The 19,789-nt window shown below is 38.8% G+C and overlaps 1 pseudogene; it reads left to right on the top strand.

The window, feature by feature from the left end:
* Positions 1 to 1,423, top strand: part of Ncl-ps3 (nucleolin, pseudogene 3) — a 421,287-nt pseudogene extending 419,864 nt beyond the window's left edge.
* Positions 1,424 to 19,789: the final 18,366 nt, after the last annotated feature.

The following is a 19,789-nucleotide window of genomic DNA, read 5'->3' as shown; positions in this document are numbered from 1 at the left end:
GTTGGGAGGGGAACACCCATAAGGAAGGGGAGGGGGGAGGGGGATGTTTGCCCGGAAACCGGGAAAGGGAATAACACTCGAAATGTATATAAGAAATACTCAAGTTAATAAAAAAAAAGATGAAGAAGAAGATGATGATGAAGAGGAGGAATATGAGGAAGTTGAGGAGGGAGATGAAGACGAGGAAAAACCTGATAAATTAGCACCTGCAAAATGGAAGAAGGATAGACCAGACAGATGCCCTGAAGCCAAAAAACAAAATGTAAGAGGCTCAGAACCAACTACACCTTTCAGTCTGTTCATTGGAAACCTTAATCCAAACAAGTCTGTTGCTGAATTAAAAGTTGCCATATGTGAACTTTTTACTAAAAATGTCCTTGTTCTTGTGGATATTAGAAATGGTACAAATATGAAGTTCGATTATGTGAACTTTGAGTCTGTTGAAGACCTAGAAAAGTCTTTGGATCTCACTGGTTTAAAAGTGTTTGGTAATGACATTGAACTAGAAAAAACAAAAGGAAGAGATAGTAAGAAAGTTAAAGCTGCAAGAACATTTTTGGCCAAAAACCTCTCTTTCAACATCACCGAGGACGAACTAAAAGAAGTGTGCGAGGATGCCATGGAGAACAGATTACTCAGCCAGGATGGGCAAAGTGAAAGAACTGTGTGCATTGAATTTAAGGCTGAGGCAGATGTAGAGAAAAACTTGGAAGAAAATCGGGGGGCAGAAATTGAAGGATGACCTGTTTCACTCTACTACACTGGAGAGAAAGGACAAAGGCAAGAAAGAACTGCAAAGAATAGCACTTCGAGTGGTGAATCAGAGACTTTTATTTTAAGTAACTTCCTACAGTGCAACAGAAGAAACTCTTAAGGAAGTATTTCAGAAAGCAATTTCTATTAAAGTGCCCAGAACTCACATGGCAAATCTAAAATTTATAGAATTTGCTTATGTGAAGATGCTAAAGGAGCCTGAAATTCTTGTAATTAAGTGAAAATTCAGGGCAGAGCAATCAGGCTGGAGTTGCAAGGACCCAGGGGATATCTTAATTCAAGAATTCAGCAATCCAAAACTCTGTCAAAGATCTGTTTGAGGATACCACTGAAGAGATCTTAGAAAGAATCATTTGAGGTCTTTGTTCACACAAGAATAGTCACTGATTTGGAAACTACTTTTTCTAAATTGCTCGGTTTTCTAGATTTTCATACTGAAGAAGATGTCAAAGCTGCCAAGGAGGCTATGGAAGATGGAGAAATTGATGGAAAGAAAGTTATCTTTGACTGGGCCAAACCTACGGTAGGAGGTGGCTTTGTTGGTCAAGGTTGAGGCAGAGGAAGACTTGGAGGCAGAAAAGGCTGCTGAGGTGGCAGAGGAGAAGGGGGAGACTTCAATCCACAAGGAAAGAAGACAAAGTTTGAATAGTTCCTTCCATCTCATTTTTCCCTCTTTCTTTAAAGAAAGGACTGTGGGTTTTTTACTCTGTTATCTGTCCAAAGACAGAGCTTTCTTTCTTTCTTTTTTTTTATTCGGAGCTGGGGACCGAACCCAGGACCTTGTGCTTGCTAGGCAAGCGCTCTACCACGGAGCTAAATCCCCAACCCCAAGACAGAGCTTTCTAAGTATATTCCAAGATAGGAAAGATCCAAAACCCTTGTGGCCAGAAAAATATTCCAACACAAATGTTTTGCAAGCTTTTAAATAAATTAACATCTTCATTTTAAAAAAAACAGAGCCTACCTCATATGGGTATACAGCATATATATATATATATATATATATATATATATATATATATATATATATCCCAAAACTGCACAAGATTGATAAAGCTAATAAATGCATGCTGACAAGAGCCTGATATAGCTGTATCCTGACAGACACAGGCAGGGCATGTCATATACAGAGGTGAATGCTAGCAGCAAACCATTGAACTGAGAATGAGATCCCTATTGGAGTAATTAAAGAAAGGATTGGAAGAACTGTAGGGGCTTGCAATCCCATAAGAACAAGAAAGCCAACCAATCAGAGTTCCCAGGGAATAAACCACTACCCAAAGACTATACATGGACTGACCTATGGCTCCAATGTCATATATAGCTGAGGATGGCCTTGTTAGGCAGGAATGGAAGGAGAAGCTCTTGGTCCTGCCAAGGCTGGACACCCAGGTGTAGGGGAATGTCATGGGGACAGGAAGGGGAAGGGAATGGGGATGGGAACACCCTTATAGAAGAAGTGGAGGGGGATGAGGTAGGTTCTTATGTCCAGCAAACAAGGAAAGGAAATAATATTTGAAATGTAAAATTAAAAACTAACAAAAAAAGCAAAAAACTGGGATAGCTAAAACAATTTTTTTTGATAGAAGAACTTCTGGGGGTATCATCATACCTGTTCTCCACCTTTCCTACAGAGAAATAATTATAAAAACCACATGATATTCACATAAAAATAGGCAGATCAATGAAATTTAAGTGAGGAAACAGAACTAAGCCCACACGCCTATGGACTCTGGATGTTTGACAAAGAAAGCCCAAACGATGCAATGGAAAAAAAGAGAATATTTGCAAGAAATGCTACTGCTCTAATTGTAAATCTTCTTATTAAAAAATGAAAATAGATCCACATTTCTCACCCTACACAATACACTAGTCAAAGTGGATCAAATGCCTCAATATCAAACTCAATATACTAAACCTTATAGAAGAGAATGCTAGATTACTGGTGAATCCATGAGGTGTTTCGAAGTGGACTAAGCTGCTTCTGCTGACCATTGAACTGAACTGCTGATTTCCAGACAATACAGATGGGAGTTGATCTAAAGAACCTTTCTAAACAGGTCCACTCCTCTCCCCAATCCATGTATAGTATCCTTTCTACAATCCCTGGTGTTTGGTGAGCTACAAGAGATATTAAAGCATTTAAAAACTATCATTCAAATTCGTATTTGAAAAAATTAAAATCACAACTCTAGCTGTGAGTTGGGAAGAACAAGGTGAAAGTGAATGTAGAAGAGAACAGCAGAGGTGGGGGGGTGTTTGACAATGTCAGGAAGGCAGGGCAACCAAATGTAACTCATGAGAGCCAAGATGCCATGTTAACCAAAGAAGAAAGACTGGAAAGAATCAACAGAGCTGGGTTCAGCCTCACTCTTAAAATTGATGGCCTATTCATGCATATACCTTGTTCATGCATCCATTCACATCATCACAGACTAAGACGCGTCTGAATTTATGGGGTGGCGAATTGTGAAAGGTAGACTGATTCCTGTTTGAGACAGGTCGAATCCCAGGAAACCCTAATAAGAATGGCAGGCACATCCCCAGTCTCCCAGATTAGGGTCTCACTAGCAGCAGCCACAACAAATCTCAATAGAGAGGTTTGAGACAGACCAAGTCAGGTACCACAATGTCCCAAGCCCCTCCTCCACAGGTGAGGATGTGACCATAGGTAACATAGGCTTAAAGCAGATCAGTTGTAGAGACAGGACCATGACCCTGAATATGTAGATGAGCTGACCCAACCGAAAAACCGCACTTAATTCCTGCCCAGAATTAAAGGTGCGCAAAGAATCACTCCATCATCTGAGAGCTTCTGCCTTCAATGCTGTAACACTGCCACTTGCGAAAGAGATCGTCTCTCCCCAAAATCACCAGCAGTAGCTACCCTGCCCACCTCGCTGTCTAGACAATCCCCTGCTCAATAAGTGTGACCTGAAACAGAGGCAGAACCACACCTGCCCCAGTTCTCTTCCTTTCATCTGGACCTGAGAAGCTAGCTGGACCAGAAATCTTCTTGGCAAAATTCCAGCATGGAGGCCCACATTCAGTAACAACCAAAAACAACAGAAAGCCCACAAATGCATACAAATTGAAAAACATTCTACTCAATGATAACTTGGTCAAGGAAGAAATGAATAAACACATTTTAAAATTTAATGTAAAAGAAGGTACATGCCCAAAATTATAGGACACAATGATAACAGGACTAAGAGGAAACCTAATAGCTCTGAGTGTCTCCAAAAAGAAAGTGGACAGATCATACATTAGTAGCCTGACAGCATACCTAAAACCTTTAGAACAAAAGGAAACAAATACACATAGAGGACTAGTCAGAAGGAAATAATCAAACTCAGGACTGAAATCAACCAATAGAAACAAAAAGAACTAAACAAAGAACCAACAGAATCAGGAGCTGGTTCTTTGAGAAAATCAACAAAATATACAAACCCTTAGCCAGAATAAACAGAAGGCACAGAAAATGTATCCAAATTATGAAAGTCAGGAAAAAAGGAGACATAACAAGAGAATCCAAGGAAAACCAAAATATCACCAGATCCTACTACAAAAACATATATTCAAAAAACATGGAAAATGTGGAGGAAAAGGACAATTTTCTGGACATATACCAGGTACCAAAGTTAAATCAGGAACAGATAAACCATCTAAACAACCACATAACTCCTAAACAAATAGAAGCAGGTATTAAAAGTCTCCCAACCAAAAAGAATCCAAGACCAGATGGGTTTAGTGCAGAATTCTATCAGACCTTCATAGAAGACTTAATACCAATACTGTCCAAATTATTTTAAAAAATTACCATAAGGAACACTATACAATTCCTTCCATGCAGACACATTTACTCTTATATCTAAAGCACACAAAGACCCAACAAAGAAACAGAACTTCAGATCATTTTCCCTTATGAATACACAAAAATACTCCATAAAATTCTTGAAATTGGAATCCAAGAACACATCAAAATGGTCATTAAACCTGATCAAGTAGGCTTCATCCCAGGGATGGCTAAATATACGGAATTTCATCAAAGTACTCCACTATATAAACAAACTCAAAGTAAAAGAACCACATGATCATCTTATTAAATTCTGAGAAAGTATTTGACACAATTCAACACCCCTTCATATTAATAGAGTTGGAAGTATCAGGATTTCAAGGCCCATACCTAAACATAGTAAAAAACAATATATAAAAAACCAGTAGCCAATCTCAAATTGAATGGAAAGAAACTTGAAGCAATCCCAGTAAAAATCATGGAATACCCAAGGCTGACCAATCTCTCCCTATTTATTCAGTATATTAACTAAAGTCATAGCTAGAGCAATCAGACAATAAACAGAGGTCAAAGGGATACAAATTGGAAAGGAAGCGTTCAATATATCACTATTTGCAGGTGATACGTATGATAGTATAGTTAAGTGTCCGCAAAAGTTCCACCAGAGAACTACTAAACCTGATAAACAACTTCAGTCAAGTGCCTGGATATAAAATTAATTTAAACAAATCAGTTGCCTTCCTCTACTCAAGTCATAAACAGGCAAAGAAAGACATTAAAGAAATGACACCTTCACAATAGTCACAAATAACATAAATTGCCTTTGTGCCACTCTAACCAAGCAAGTGAAAGATCTGGAAAACAAGAACTTCAAGTATATGAAAGAGAAATTGAAGAAAATCTCAGAAGATGCAAAGATCTCCCATGCTCATTAATTGGCAGTATTAATATAAGAAAATGGACATTTTGCTAAAAGCAATCTTCAGATTCAATGCAATTCCCATCAAAATTCCAAGTAAATTCTTCATAGAGTTAGAAAGAAGAATTTGCAAAATCATTTGAAATAACGAAAAACCCAGGATAGCCAAAACTATCCTTATCAATAATAGCAGTTCTGGTGGAATAACCCTCCCTGACCTCAAGCAGTATTACTGAGCAATAATGAGAAAAAGTTCATTGTATTGGTACAGAGATAGGCAGGTAGATCAATGGAACAGAACTGAGGACCCAGAAATGAACCCAAATATTGATCTTGACAAAGGAGCTAAATCAATCCAGAGGAAAAAAGCATTTTCAACAAATGGTGATGGTTTAACTGGAGGTCAGCATGTAGAAGAATGCCAATTGACCATTCTTATCATCCTGTTCATAGCTTAATTCCAAGTGGATCAAGGAGTGTAGGGAGCTGCGCCTCAAAGGTGGCGCTGGTTTCTGCCTTCCACCCTCTCGAAGGTGACCGCTTCTTGTAGTAAACAAGTCTTTATTTGGCTATGCCTACCTGGCCTGCTAGGTTCCTTATAGTGACAGCCTGTCTGCATGACCCACATGGCACGTTGGAGTTGGTTGGTGTTGGGCACTTAAGCTGATGTAGGGCATTCCCCGGGGTAGTAGTAGAAGATTGTATCAAGGTTCCTGAGTAAACTGCTTGAAGAAGATCTCCTCTGGTCGTGTCTTCCTTGCTGGTCGAGGCTGGTCGTAACAAAGGAGCTCTTAAAAAAAATACAGATACAATCAAGGAAATAGAAGAAAAGTAGGGAAGAGTCTGGACCCCATGGGTACTAAGGAAAATTTCCTGAGCAAAACACTAAAGCTTTATGCTCTAAGATTGAAAATAGGCAATTAGGACCTCATAAAACTGCAAAGATTCTGTAAAGCAAAGGACACTGTCATTACAAAAACAAAAAACAAAAAAAAAACAAAACAAAAAAAAAAAAAACAAACCAGAATGCAACAGATTGGGAAAAGATCTTTATAATCCTACATCTTATAGAGGGTTAATATCCATTATATACAAAGAACACAAGAAGATGGATTCAAATAACCCTATTGAAAATGAGGTGCAGAGCTAAACAAAGAATTCTCAGCTGAGGAATAGCGAAGGGCTGAAAATTACCTAAGAAGTGTTTAACATCCTTGTTCATCAGGGAAATGCAAATCTAAACAACCCTGAGATACCACCTTGCACCATTCAGAATGGCTAAGTTAAAATCTCAGGTGACAACAGATGCTGAGAATATGGAGAAAGAGAAACAATTCTCCATAGTTTGTGGGATTGTAAGCTGGTACAAACACTCTGAAAATCAGTCTGGAGATTCCTCAGAAAATTGGACATTGTCCTACCCGAGGACCAAGCTATATGACTCCTGGGCATATATCCAAATGATGTTCCAACATACAACAAAGACACATGTTCCACTGTGTTCATAGAAGCCCTAATTTTAATAGTCAGGGGCTGGAAAGAACCCCGATGGTAACAGGAACTGTGATAATCTACACAATGGAGTTCTACTCAGCTATCAAAACAGTGAATTCATGAAATGCATAGGTAAATGAATGGAATTAGAAAACATTGCCCTGACTGAGGTAACCCAATTCCAAAACACACACATGGTATACATTCAGATATAGGTGGTTATTAGCTCAAAAGCTCAAATTACCCAAGAAACAATCCACAGACCACATGAAGCTCATGAAGGATGACCAAACTGCAGATGTTTCTGTCCTTCTTAAAAGGGAGAACAAAAATATTCATAGGAGTAGATATGGAGAATAGGTTTGGAGCAGAGACTGAAGAAATGGCCATTCAGAACCTGCCCCACCTAGCATATCTATATCTATATCTATATCATCTATATCATCTATATCATCTATATCATCTATATCATCTATATCTATATCTATATCTATATCTATATCTATATCTATATCTATATCTATATCTATATCTATATCTATATCTATATCTATATAATCTATATCTATATCTATATCTATATCTATATCTATCATCTATCTATATCTATATCTATATCTATATCTATATCTATATCTATATCTATATCTATATCTATCTATCCAAAAAATGACAATATTGATGAAACCAAGAAGTGCATGTGGACAGGACCCTGATATAGCTGTCTCATGAGAGGCTCAGCCAGAGCATGACAAATACAGAGGCAAATCCTAGGAGACAACCACTGAAGGGAGAATGGAGTCCCCATTGGGGAAGTTAGAGAAAGAATTGAAGTGGCTACAGGGTCTTGCAAATCCATAAGAACAACAATATCAACAAAGCAGAGCTCCCAGAAACTAAACCATGACTCAAAGAGTCCACATGGGCAGACCCATGGCTCCAGCTGCATATGTAGCAGAGGATGGCCTTGTTGGGCACTAATGGGAGGAGAAGCCCTTAGTCTTGCCAAGGCTGGATCACCCAGTTTAGAGAAATATCAGGGATGGGAATAGCAAATGGGCCGGGGGTGACTGGGGAGAAGCAACACCCTTATAGAAGAAGAAGGAGGGGGATAGGATAGGGGTTTATGGAAGGAAAACCAGGGAAGAGAATAACATTTGAAATATAAATAAAAATATCAATAAAAATAAAGTAAAATAAATCTATCATAAAAAATACAACCAATTGCAAAATCTTAGAACTTTGCTGCCAAGTGTTGGGAAGTGTTACTGATTCTGCAAACTTCTCATCTTTTCCTCTCACTCCATGAAGCCAGTGCCTGGGGAGTTTTCTATATGTCAGAAGACTGACTAAGAGTAGAGATAAACAGGATTCCTAGCCTTAATGGGAGGATATGAGGGAATAAATCATCCAGTATAGAGTAACTAGAGGATGACTTTCTCAGTGTCTTCAGTACCCACAGTAGGTTTGGAAGTTAATATGACCTTCACAGTACATTCATACTAATAAAATGTAACTAAAAGTAAACTCAGTAAAAGAAAGAAGTAGGGGGTGTGTGTGTGTGTGTGTATTTTATAAATGCATGAAATTCTGAACCAATAAATAAAAATAACACTTCAAAATCAGATGAAAAGTATTTCCAATTTTCTGAGAAAACTCAAATTGATTTCCAAAGTGGTAGAACCAGTTTGCAATTCCATCAGCAATTGAGGAGTGTTCCTCTTTTTTCAAATCCTTGCCAACAAGTGTTTTCACCTCAGATTTCAATCTTAGCCATTCTAACTGGTATTAGGTGGAACCTCAGGGTCCTTTTGATTCACATTTCTTTGACCACATATGTTCCTCAGAAAATTGAAAATAGACCTAGTTAAAAATTCTGAAATACCATTCTTTGGAATAATCCTCAAAGATGCCTCATCATGTCATAGGAGCACATGTTCTACTATTTTCATAGCAGCCTTATTTGCGATAACCAGAAGCTGAAAACACCCTAGATGTTCCATGACAGAAGAATGGATATAGAAAATGTGGTTCATTTACACAATGGATTATTACTCAGCTATTAAGAATGCGGACATCCTGAGTTTTGCAGGTAAATGGATGGAACTAAAAAATGTCATCCTGAGTGAGGTACCTCAGACCCAAAAGGACAGGAATGGTATGCACTCACTCATACGAGGATATTAGCCCAAAAATGTAGAGAATAAACAAGATACAATCCACAGAACTCAAAAAGATCAACAACAAGCTAAAGGGCCCAAGAGAGGATGCCTCAGTTCCATTTTGGATGGAGAAGAAAGCAATCACAAGGGTGGAGGAAGAGAGTGATCTGAGTAAGAAAGGAGAAAGGAAGGGGAAGAGGGGAACATTATCTGGTATTGTGTGTAGTAAAAGAAATAAAGCCCTGACAGCCAATAGAAAGAATGGAAACAGGCAACCTCAAGAGGATGGAGGATTGGAAGACACTCAAGAATAAAATAGTCATAGGAGGCAGATAGATAGAGGAAACTGGGTGAGACTCAGAATTGGAAGGAGGAAGGGGAGTTCAGGATCATATGTGGAGAGAGACAGAAGAGAGGCCCATAGGACCAGGCGAATGAATGTCGGTCTCTCATCTTCCCTGATCTTCACTTCATTGAGAGGCACAGTGGAGAACTCCTGTCATTCAAGCTAGTCCTGATCACTCCTGCTTACTCATGCCATTTTGGCAGAGGCCCAACAGTTTCAATAGTGTCATGCTACTGTTACTGATCTGTTTTTGGTGAAACTTTTGAACTGGACTGTTGGTATCTTGACACTAATGACTTGGATGGCTAGTATGCTCACAAACAAAGATTGGAATCACCTCAAAGAACTACTTCGAAACAGGTCCACATTTCCTTTACATATTTGCCATATTTTCTCCCCTACCATTGGACTGTGGTCTAGAAAGGAAGTGAAAAGCATTTGAGAAACCTTATTAAAGTAGGTTTTGAAAAATCTAAGCTGTCAAAAACATCTTCTGATTTACTTAGGACAGGGTGTGACCTTTAATATATCCAAGGACAAGAGAAGTAAAATACCTTGGCTTTCCAAACTCATGTGTATAGACTGTCTTGATATATCCAGAAGACATTGTTTTATCTTACTCAGTTATCATTTCTGATTTTAACACTTATTCTTTCTTCTCTTCCACAATGATCTCTGATCCTTTAGAGGACAAAGTATTAAACAGAAGTCCCATTTATAGCTCCATATTATTGAGTCTCTTGTTTATTGCACTTTGGCTAGCAGTGGGTGTCTGTTTTGATTTCCATCTATTGCAAATAGAAATTTGACTGATGAGGACTGGGAGATGCATTAGTCTGTAAGTATAACAAAAATGTCATTAAGGATTGGCTTACTACTATGTCAACTTAACAGAATTATATTAAGTTCTCCACTAAAGCCTATGACAGATCGAAGCACAAATGACTGGCCCAGTAATGGTCCCATTTTGGGTTTCATCTTGTGCAGTGGGACTTAAATCCAATCAGAAAGAGGTTGGTCACTATTTACTCAGTGCATCTGCTTCCAGGCTAGTCTTTTGGTAGGTCACATTGTCCACAATGGGGTAAGAATGAATGAATAAATATAATGTATATTTACACCTAATAATATAATTTTGGTGTTAAGAAAATTGAAATCAACATGTAAATGAATAGACCTGGAAACAATCCCTTTGAGTGAGATAACACATGTTCAGAAAGACAAATTGATGGGAGCCTGCCCAGCCTAGTTTGTGTTTAAAGTAGGATACAGAGTTGGACATTCCTTTAAAGACTGATGGTCTCTGTCCTAGCTCTCTCTCTGTACTGAAGATTTGCTGATAATTTCTAAAAGATTCTTAAAACTTTCTTGCTTTTTCTATGGTAAAAAATACCTTGTTTATTTTTTCTTTAACACTTTGCTTTACTAACCATTATAACTCTCTGTGATTTATTTAACTCTTTATGTTTAAATAAGTGCTAGAGAAACTTAACTTTTACTGGTCAATATTAAGAACTTAACTCTTTATTAATTGTGCTTTAATACGTGTTAGTATCTGGCAATTAAAACATACTGTTTAGCAGTGGAGAGTTAAGGGAGAGGAGTGCTGGTGCTCTTTTCTCTAGTGATCAGCCAGAAGCCTCTCTAGCTAAACTGTTTAAATCTTTGTGAACTAGCGAGGAAGTAAGGGAAATGAATTAAGATGATTTATATAGGCAGCTATACATGGACACATATATATATTCAAACATTCATAGACCCACACTCTGTCTGGGCCAGATTTCACAGTCAAATTCCCAAGTATTCATGCATGCCTACATGTATACACATATACCTACACACAAATGTATAGGTAACAGACATACACATTTTGACGGATGGATTGAAAGATGGAAGAATGGATGGATGGATGATAGATGGATAGATGGATGGATGGATGGATGGACAGATGGATGGGGCAAAACTCCCAAAGCAAAACCATTCAACCAACAACTTTGTTTCCTTTCTCTGGTAAGTTCTTCCTCCTTAGACAAAAAGTCTTTTTAGAAAATTACCTCAGAAAGATGGAAGAATGGATGGATGGATGATAGATGGATAGATGGATGGATGGACAGACAGATGGATGGGGCAAAACTCCCAAAGCAAAACCATTCAACCAACAACTTTGTTTCCTTTCTCTGGTAAGTTCTTCCTCCTTAGACAAAGAGTTTTTTTTAGAAAATTATCTCAGAGATAAACGGTTACATAAATTGATAGGAAGGATGTTGATATTAAGTTCAAAACAGGGTTTCATTATAATATATTCATTATACGTTCAGAGCAACAAGTTTTTTTCTTAGTATATAGCCAAAATACTTTCTTATTTATTTATTTATAGATTGATTGATTGTATATTTTTATTTACATTTCCACAAATAAGCCCCCTATCTCTTCCCCCCTCACTTTTTATATAAGGGTGTTCCCCCTCCCCAAACACACCCCCTTATAGCTCCCCACAATTCCCTGCACTGGGGAATCCAGCCTTGGCAGGAGCAAAGGCTTCTTCTTCTATTGTTGCCCAATAAGGCCATGCTCTGCTACATATGCACCTGAAGCCATTGGTCTGTCCATGTGGAATCATTGGGTAGTGGCTTAGTCCCTCAGAGCTAATGTTGTTGGTATTGTACTTTTGGGTTTGCAAGCCCCTTCAGTTCCTCCAGTCCTTTCTCTAACTCCTCCAATGGGGACTCCGTTCTCAGTTAAATGGCTTGCTACTAGCATTTCCCTCTGTATTTCACATGCTCTGGCTGAGACTCACAGGAGACAGCTATATCAGGCTCCTGCCAGCATCCCCTTCTTGGCTTCATTAATATTATGTAGTTTTGGTGGATATATATATATATATATATATATATATATATATATATATATGCTGCATCCCCAGGTTGGGAACGCTCTGAATGCCAGGCTGTTTCTTCATATCTCCTCCTATTAATATTTTTGTTCCCTCTTTTAAGAAGGAGTGAAGCATCTGCACTTAATTTGCATTCTTCTTGAGCTTCAAGTGGTCTATGGATGGCATGTTGTAAATTAATTGCTTTGAACTGAAAAGGATTGTTGTTAGAGGTATAGTTCTGAGTCTGTTGAATAGGGTCTTCACTAGTTGTTTAGTTGGTATTGGGGGAGTAGTATTTTACATTGATCTGCTACAATGAAGCATGAAATTGCTGTCATGCTTCCCCTGGAAAAACTTTTGGATAAATAATCATTATAGATCTGTATACAGATGAGTTGTTTACAGAGTAAAACCAGAAGATATTGTATGGGGAGGTAAGGGTAGAAAATTCAGAGTGAGCAAGTGAGTGGAAGTGTGTGTAGAGTTGATTCAGTGTAACACTGACTAGTTCCACCACTAGGAGCAAAGTATATGAAATTAAGAATCACAAGATCCTCAGAAGCTTGCAATGGACCACCTCCAGGAAGTCATGGCAACCATGGATAAAATTCAAAGCAATGGAGACTACACATCTTAAATTTCCGAGGCAGTATAAAGAGATAGAAGATAGACTATGACTGGAGTCAGAACTTCAACAAAATAGATTCTGTAAACTCTTCCCTGTATTTTTCTTGATTATGATCAGATAGACATAGCAGAAATTGACAAATTTTCTGCTTGCTTGGGCTGCAATTTGGCCCCCTTTTTGAGTTACATTTGAATACAATTTCTGTTGTTGTTTAGGCCTGTGTATTAGCCAGGATTCTCTAGAGTCACAGAACTTATAGATAGTCTCTATACAGTATGGGTATTTGTTATCATGACTTACAGTGCATAGTCCAACTCTCCAACAATGATCAATTGTAAATGCAACTCCCAAAAATGACCAGTTGTGAATGCAAAATCCAAGGATCTAATAGTGGCTCAGTCCCACAAGGTTAGTAGATTCAACAAATATGCTAGCAAGTAAATACAAGCAGGCAAGAAAGGCAAATTTTCCTTCTTCCAATGTCCTTATGTATGTCTCCAGCAGAAGGTGTGGTCCAGAATAAAGGTGTGTAACACCATTCCTGGACATTGGACTTGCTTTGTTCAAGGGTCATCTTGAAATCAGAGATCACCTTACCTTAGTCTACTGGGATTTATAGCCACTATTCCTCAAGATCTCCATGCCAAGATCTAGGTCAGAAACTTGTATCTCCTAGCCTCAGGAAATAGAACACAGTTGATACTTCCAATTCTGGATCATAGTTCATTCCAGATATAGTCAAGTTGACAACCTGAAATGGCCATTACAGCCTAAGACTTCATCTTTCTTCCTTTCACACGTTGCAGGATTACCTATGTGGAGTCATGCCTTGATGCTACAAACCCCTGTTTTCATTTAGCATGAAACCAATCTTTAAACTTTGTATCTTCTACAGTACAAGATTTGGCTTTAGCATTGCATTATCTGGTACTCCTTTTCTCTTCAAACTATACCTTTTGTAAACCTGTTTGTTTATTCACACTATACAAGAGTGAATACTGAAAACCATGTAAATGATTCAATGCTTTGAAATCCCAGGATTCAATATTCTATGACCCAGCCCACTTCAATTTTAGGAGAAGGACACCAAGTACATTTTTTTAATATTGCAAAATAAATTTCCAATATATGCCTGCCTTCGTAGATGATAATATAGGTGGGTGAGATCCTCCCCTAAAATTACCATTCCTATTATATCTGGGCCTAGACCTAAACTCCCTTGGTTGGAAGCTGACCATGAACTCAGGAATCTCTGTGTCTTTGTAAGAATAAACAGAAAAAATGTAGCTGGGTGGGGTCTTGCCTTATGATTACCAATTTGGATATCTCTGTATCTCCTTCCTTAGTATCTTTCTGACAAGCTGACTCATACTGCATCTGCCTCTGTTCCTTTTGTCTGTGAAGTTCCTTATATAATTCATATTGCACCCTTATAGTTTACATAATTGAGAAATTATGTAATTGTGAACATGTTTTCAGTGCTTTTCCCCACAGCTTTAAGAGGCGTCCCGAAGGTCACAGAGTTCTACCATTTTGCTGAGACATTAGACACTCTATGCCTCCTGGACTTGTACTTCCTTTGATTATCATGAGAGTCATTAATTTTGTTATTCCTCATAAGAAAAACATGACCCCCCACACACAAGCCTTACTCTTACAGCAACTACCAATATTTGTGAAGGCCCATTCCCTGCTGACTCTGTCCCAAGGGCAGGAAACCTGTTATGTAGTCCCTTTTCACATGACCAAGCAAGATTCAGCAACAGATAACTCATCCAATTTTTTCTCAGCATTATTTTCTTCTATACCTCTATTAGAATGGCCCATTAATGTTTCACTTAAGTATTAATATCATTTTTTCAAAAATTTAAATATATGGGCCTCTTTGTTTTTATTTTTCATTTGTTTAACTTTTCATTTGTTCTTTATAAATATCACATCATGCACCCCAATTACACTCATCTCTTCCTCCACATAGCTGAAGGATCCTAGTGGCATTCACCAGTGTTATATAAGGCTAGGCTGGTTCCAGCTTCCTGCCTCCAACTGATGATAGAGCAAGTTCCATTCTCCACCCATAGGAACATTATTGAGTCAAAAATTCACAGAATGTACTGACTGATGCTTGCTAGCCAATAGATTTATAAGTCAATATCTTGGCAAATAAGTTTAAACTGATACCTTGCTAATGTCACCTGCAACTAGAGTTCCTCTCCCAATTGGTCATTTTTTACATTCCTGTTTTCTGTGGTTACCCTAACCCTAGGGCCATGAGAGCAGGAGAACTAGTAACCTGCAACACTAAAAAGTATAAAAACTGATTGTGATAGCCATTCAGAGTCATCTTCTCACTTCTTGCCATGAGGCAAGTCTGATTGAGGGTGAACCCTGAAGTGCTAGAACATAAATCTCTTGCATTTGCATTGAACTCTGTTCTTGTGCTTCAATTGGGGAGGGTCTTCCAGTAGTTAAGACTCACTTCAAGTTTTACAATAGCAGTCTTATTCCTATGCAAATACCTGGAAGAAAAAATAAAATATCCCATGGAGGAATCTATAGTGTGTCACAATGTGTCCCACAGTGTACTCTTTGGCCAATACATCTTTGTTGGCAAATATTCATTGCAGCGACTCTTCGATTTGGTATGGGACCTCTGGCTTCTGATACTTTATTCTGTTACTTCCCAAATTCTAGAACTCCTATTGGATATCCTGCTGTTGCCCTGTGTCATGGAGATCCTTTTCTTTTGGATCTGTTCAAGACAGACCCCTCATGCACTCCAGCAGTTCATCAATTGTGTGGATGTTGGTGTAGACTAATTCAAAGTCATGGATCCGGGTCGAGAAGTTTCTGAGCTGGTTAACCAGCTGGCTCTCCCACTCTCATGTACTCAGAGTCAGCTCACCAGAAACTTCCACCACCAGGATCAACTCTCCTGTGCTGCCCAAGCAGAATAGAGGCCCTGCTCTCTTGAGTAATCTAGCTAGTAATAGATATGAGAAATTTTTCCACTCTCATGATTCTGGAGCAAGGTATCCTGCCTGAAATATATGGTGAGGTATGATGGAAGGGAGGAAAGCACTTCTACTTTGTTTCTGACACTGCCAAACAGATGAGAGGAAGGGCTGGCTCTCCCAAACTCATTGGCTTACTTTCAACCTCCACAACAAAGGCCAGCTCTACAGTATTGCCCATGTGAGATGCAGTGCCTGCTTTCCCAAATGCTGCAAAAGGTGAGGGACAAGAACAGCTCACAAGCTCTGATGAATTAGGGATCTGCTGTCCTTCCTGCTGTATATGACAACAGGTCAGGGGGGCAGTCATCTCTCCCTTGACCATGTTACAAATGTCAAAAAAAGTGGTGAGGCCATTCTCTTCCTTGACCATGCTCTTAGAGTTGGCTGATCTGGACTCCTGACACCAGGATCAAATCTAATGTGCTGACAGACACTCTATAAGGCCCTCTCTTCTGAGTGTTGGAACTATGAGGGCTAAGATATCTCTTCTGCTCTTGTGACTCCATGGCTAGCTCTCCCAAGTGATGCAGATGGTGAGGGATAATCAAGGAGGGTGGTTCTCTCCCTTATCCATTCTACCCACAGCAGATGAGTGGTAGTGCCACGTCTCCTATACTCATAACTTCAGGGGACAGCTCACTCACAACTCCTGCAATGTATGAGACTACTGCTTGAGTATGGCAGCTGGCTAGAGGGAGAGTCAGTTCTCCTGCTCTCATGACCCTAGGGTCAGAGTAACCATGGAAAAAAGGAATGTAAAAAGTGACCAATTGGGGGAGGAACTCTAGACACTGGAATAGCTCATAAGGTGCTACAAAGGTAGAAATTGGAAAATGGGTTGGATTGCATTAGGACATAAAGCTTAATACACAGCGACAGAAGAGAAGTAGGGATGAATAATACTAAGGATATTTGAAAAGATATAGAAAATACTATCATCCAATATTTGTCTAAAATAACATATAGTACAGATATGTGTGAAATACTAATTTGTAGTTTAAAGATATTGTGCCCTTTGGCATGATAATGTTCTTTCCCAAGAACTATGAACTACATAAAAAAACCACAATGTCATGCATGAGGAACTTTCTCTTAGGTCGTTGGTCAGGAGACTATATGAGAAACCCCAATACAACACCAGCTATTGTTAACATTTTTTATCTCTAAGAATTAAAAAGAAATAATGATGCTGAAGCCACAATGTACTTCAGATAGACCATTTGGAGGAATTGAAATAGAATAGCTTGGAAATCTCTTCCCAGTGAAGGGATTCTCATAAAGTAAAATGTTACTTAATATGCCAAGAGAGAGAAAAAAATCACTCAAATTATGCAGGTATGAAGACTGTGAGGCACAAGAATGACATGATTGGAAAAACAACCACAGGAACACAAAGCTATCTAATTGGACCTAATGCCTAATCCAAAAAGGGAAGCCCTTTTGATTTCTCCCTGCTCCAGAAGCTAAACTTGTCCCACAGCTGTATCCAAATTTAGTGGGGGAGGGAGCTAGACTCTCAGAAGTGCCAGCAATCCTGAGAGCACAGGGAAGACTTTCAATTCTGCGTATTCCAGGCCCAAGAGGAACCTGCCTAATGCCCCCTGTGCCCTCTGGGCCCAGGAACCTGGTAGCAGTAAGGACAGGACCCTTCCAGTTTCTGCCTGCATCCAGCGCTAAAAGCCAGTTGGCAGGAGTAAAGGTAAGATCAGCTTTTCTGCTCTGAGTAACCTTCCTGGAGGCCTAAGAACACACAGACCCAGAAGCAGTCTGGGACAGGTACCTTCCAGTTTCTGGAAGCTCCTGGATCTGACCCAGTCCCACAGTTCTTTGTTCCCAGATCTAGACGAAAGAAAACAGATCTACAGGAATGCTGATACACAGGCTTATAGGAGGATAAAGCCACTGCTATGGACAGCAAGACAAGGTAACTTCAGAGACAACCTGATGGAGAGAGGCAAGCACAAGAACCTAAGCTATAAAAACAAAGATTATTTGAAATTATCAGAGCCCAGTTCTCCCATCAAAGCAAATACTGGATGTCCCAACACGCTGGAGAGGCAAGATTTGGATTTAAATATGACATAAGGATAGAGGCATTTAAGAACATAAATAACTCCCTTAAAGAAATACAGGACAACAAAAGTAAATAAATAGAAACCCTTCAGGGGGAAACACAAAATTCCTATAAAGAATGATAGAAAAACACAACCAAACAGGTGAAGGAATTTCACAAAGCCATTCTGGATCTAAAAATGGAAGTAGAAACAATAAAGAAATAACAAAGTTAGATAATCTGGAGTAAGAAAACCAAGGGAAGAGATATGGAGTCATCGATAAAGCACGACCAACAGAATACAAGTGATAGAAGAGAAAATGTTAGGGGCAGAAAATACCATAGAAAATATTGACACAACCATCAAAGAACATATAAAACACAATAAGCTCATAACCCAAAACATCCTGGCAATCCAAGACGCAATGACAGGATGAAACTGAAGGACAATAGATATAGAAGAGAACAAAGATTCCAAACTTAAAGGGGCAGGAATATCTTCAAAAAATTATAGAAGAAAATTTCCCTAACCTAAAGATAGAGGTGCCCATAAACATACAACAAGCCTACCAATCACAAAATAGATAAGGACAGAAAAGAAATTTCTCCATCACATAATAACCAAAACACCAACGGCACAAAAAAGAGAAAGAATAATAAAATGATTAAGGCGGAAAGTCCAGTAACATATAAATGTAGAACTATCAGAATTACACCAGAATTCACACTGGAGAGTATGAAAACCAGAAGCTACTGGGCAGATGTGATACAGATCCTAAGAGAACACAAATGCCAGCACAGGCTACTATACCCAGCAAACTCTCAATTAATGTAGTTGGAGAAAACAAGATATTCCATGGCAAAATCAACTTTACCCATTATCTTTCCATAAATCCAGCCATACAAAGGATAAGAGATAGAAAATTCCAACACAAAGAGGGAAACTACACCTTAGAAAAAGCAATCTTCTTGCTAGAAAACCAAAATAAGAGAGACACACAAACATAATTCAACCTCTAACAACAATAATAACAGAAAGGAACACTTTTCCTTTTTTTTTTTTTTATTAACTTGAGTATTTCTTATATACATTTGAGTGTTATTCCCTTTCCCGGTTTCCGGGCAAACATCCCCCTCCCCCCTCCCCTTCCTTATGGGTGTTCCCCTCCCCACCCTCCCCCCATTGCCGCCCTCCCCCAAACAGTCTAGTTCACTGGGGGTTCAGTCTTAGCAGGACCCAGGGCTTCCCCTTCGACTGGAGGAACACTTTTTCTTAATATATTTTAATACCAGTGGGCTCAATTCTCAGTAAAAAGACATAGACTAACTGACGGGACAGGTCAAAAGACCCAGAATTGTGCTACTTATACGAAACACACCCCAGTGATAATGACAGACACTACCACAGTGTTCAGAGCTGTAAAAATTTTTTTCAAGCAATGGTCTGAAGAGAGAAGATGGTCCAGACATTCTAATATCATATAAAATCGACCTTTTGCAACGAGATATCAAAAATGACAATGCAGGAAACTTCATATTAAAGGGAAAATCCAAGATGAACTATAAATCCTAAATCTCTATGATCCAAAATGCAAGGGCAACTACATTCATAAAAGAAAACTTACTAAATTTAAAGGTACACATTGCATCTCGCACAATAATAGACAGAGATTTCAACACCTCACTCTCATCAATAAATAGATCATGGAAACAAAATTAAATGGA

Source organism: Rattus norvegicus, chromosome 1, assembly GCF_021556685.1.
Source record: "Rattus norvegicus strain SHRSP/BbbUtx chromosome 1, alternate assembly SHRSP_T2T, whole genome shotgun sequence".
Taxonomy (NCBI): Eukaryota; Metazoa; Chordata; class Mammalia; order Rodentia; family Muridae; genus Rattus; species Rattus norvegicus.
The sequence above is the reverse complement of the archived record's forward strand: the minus strand, read 5'-3'. Positions and strand labels throughout refer to the sequence as shown.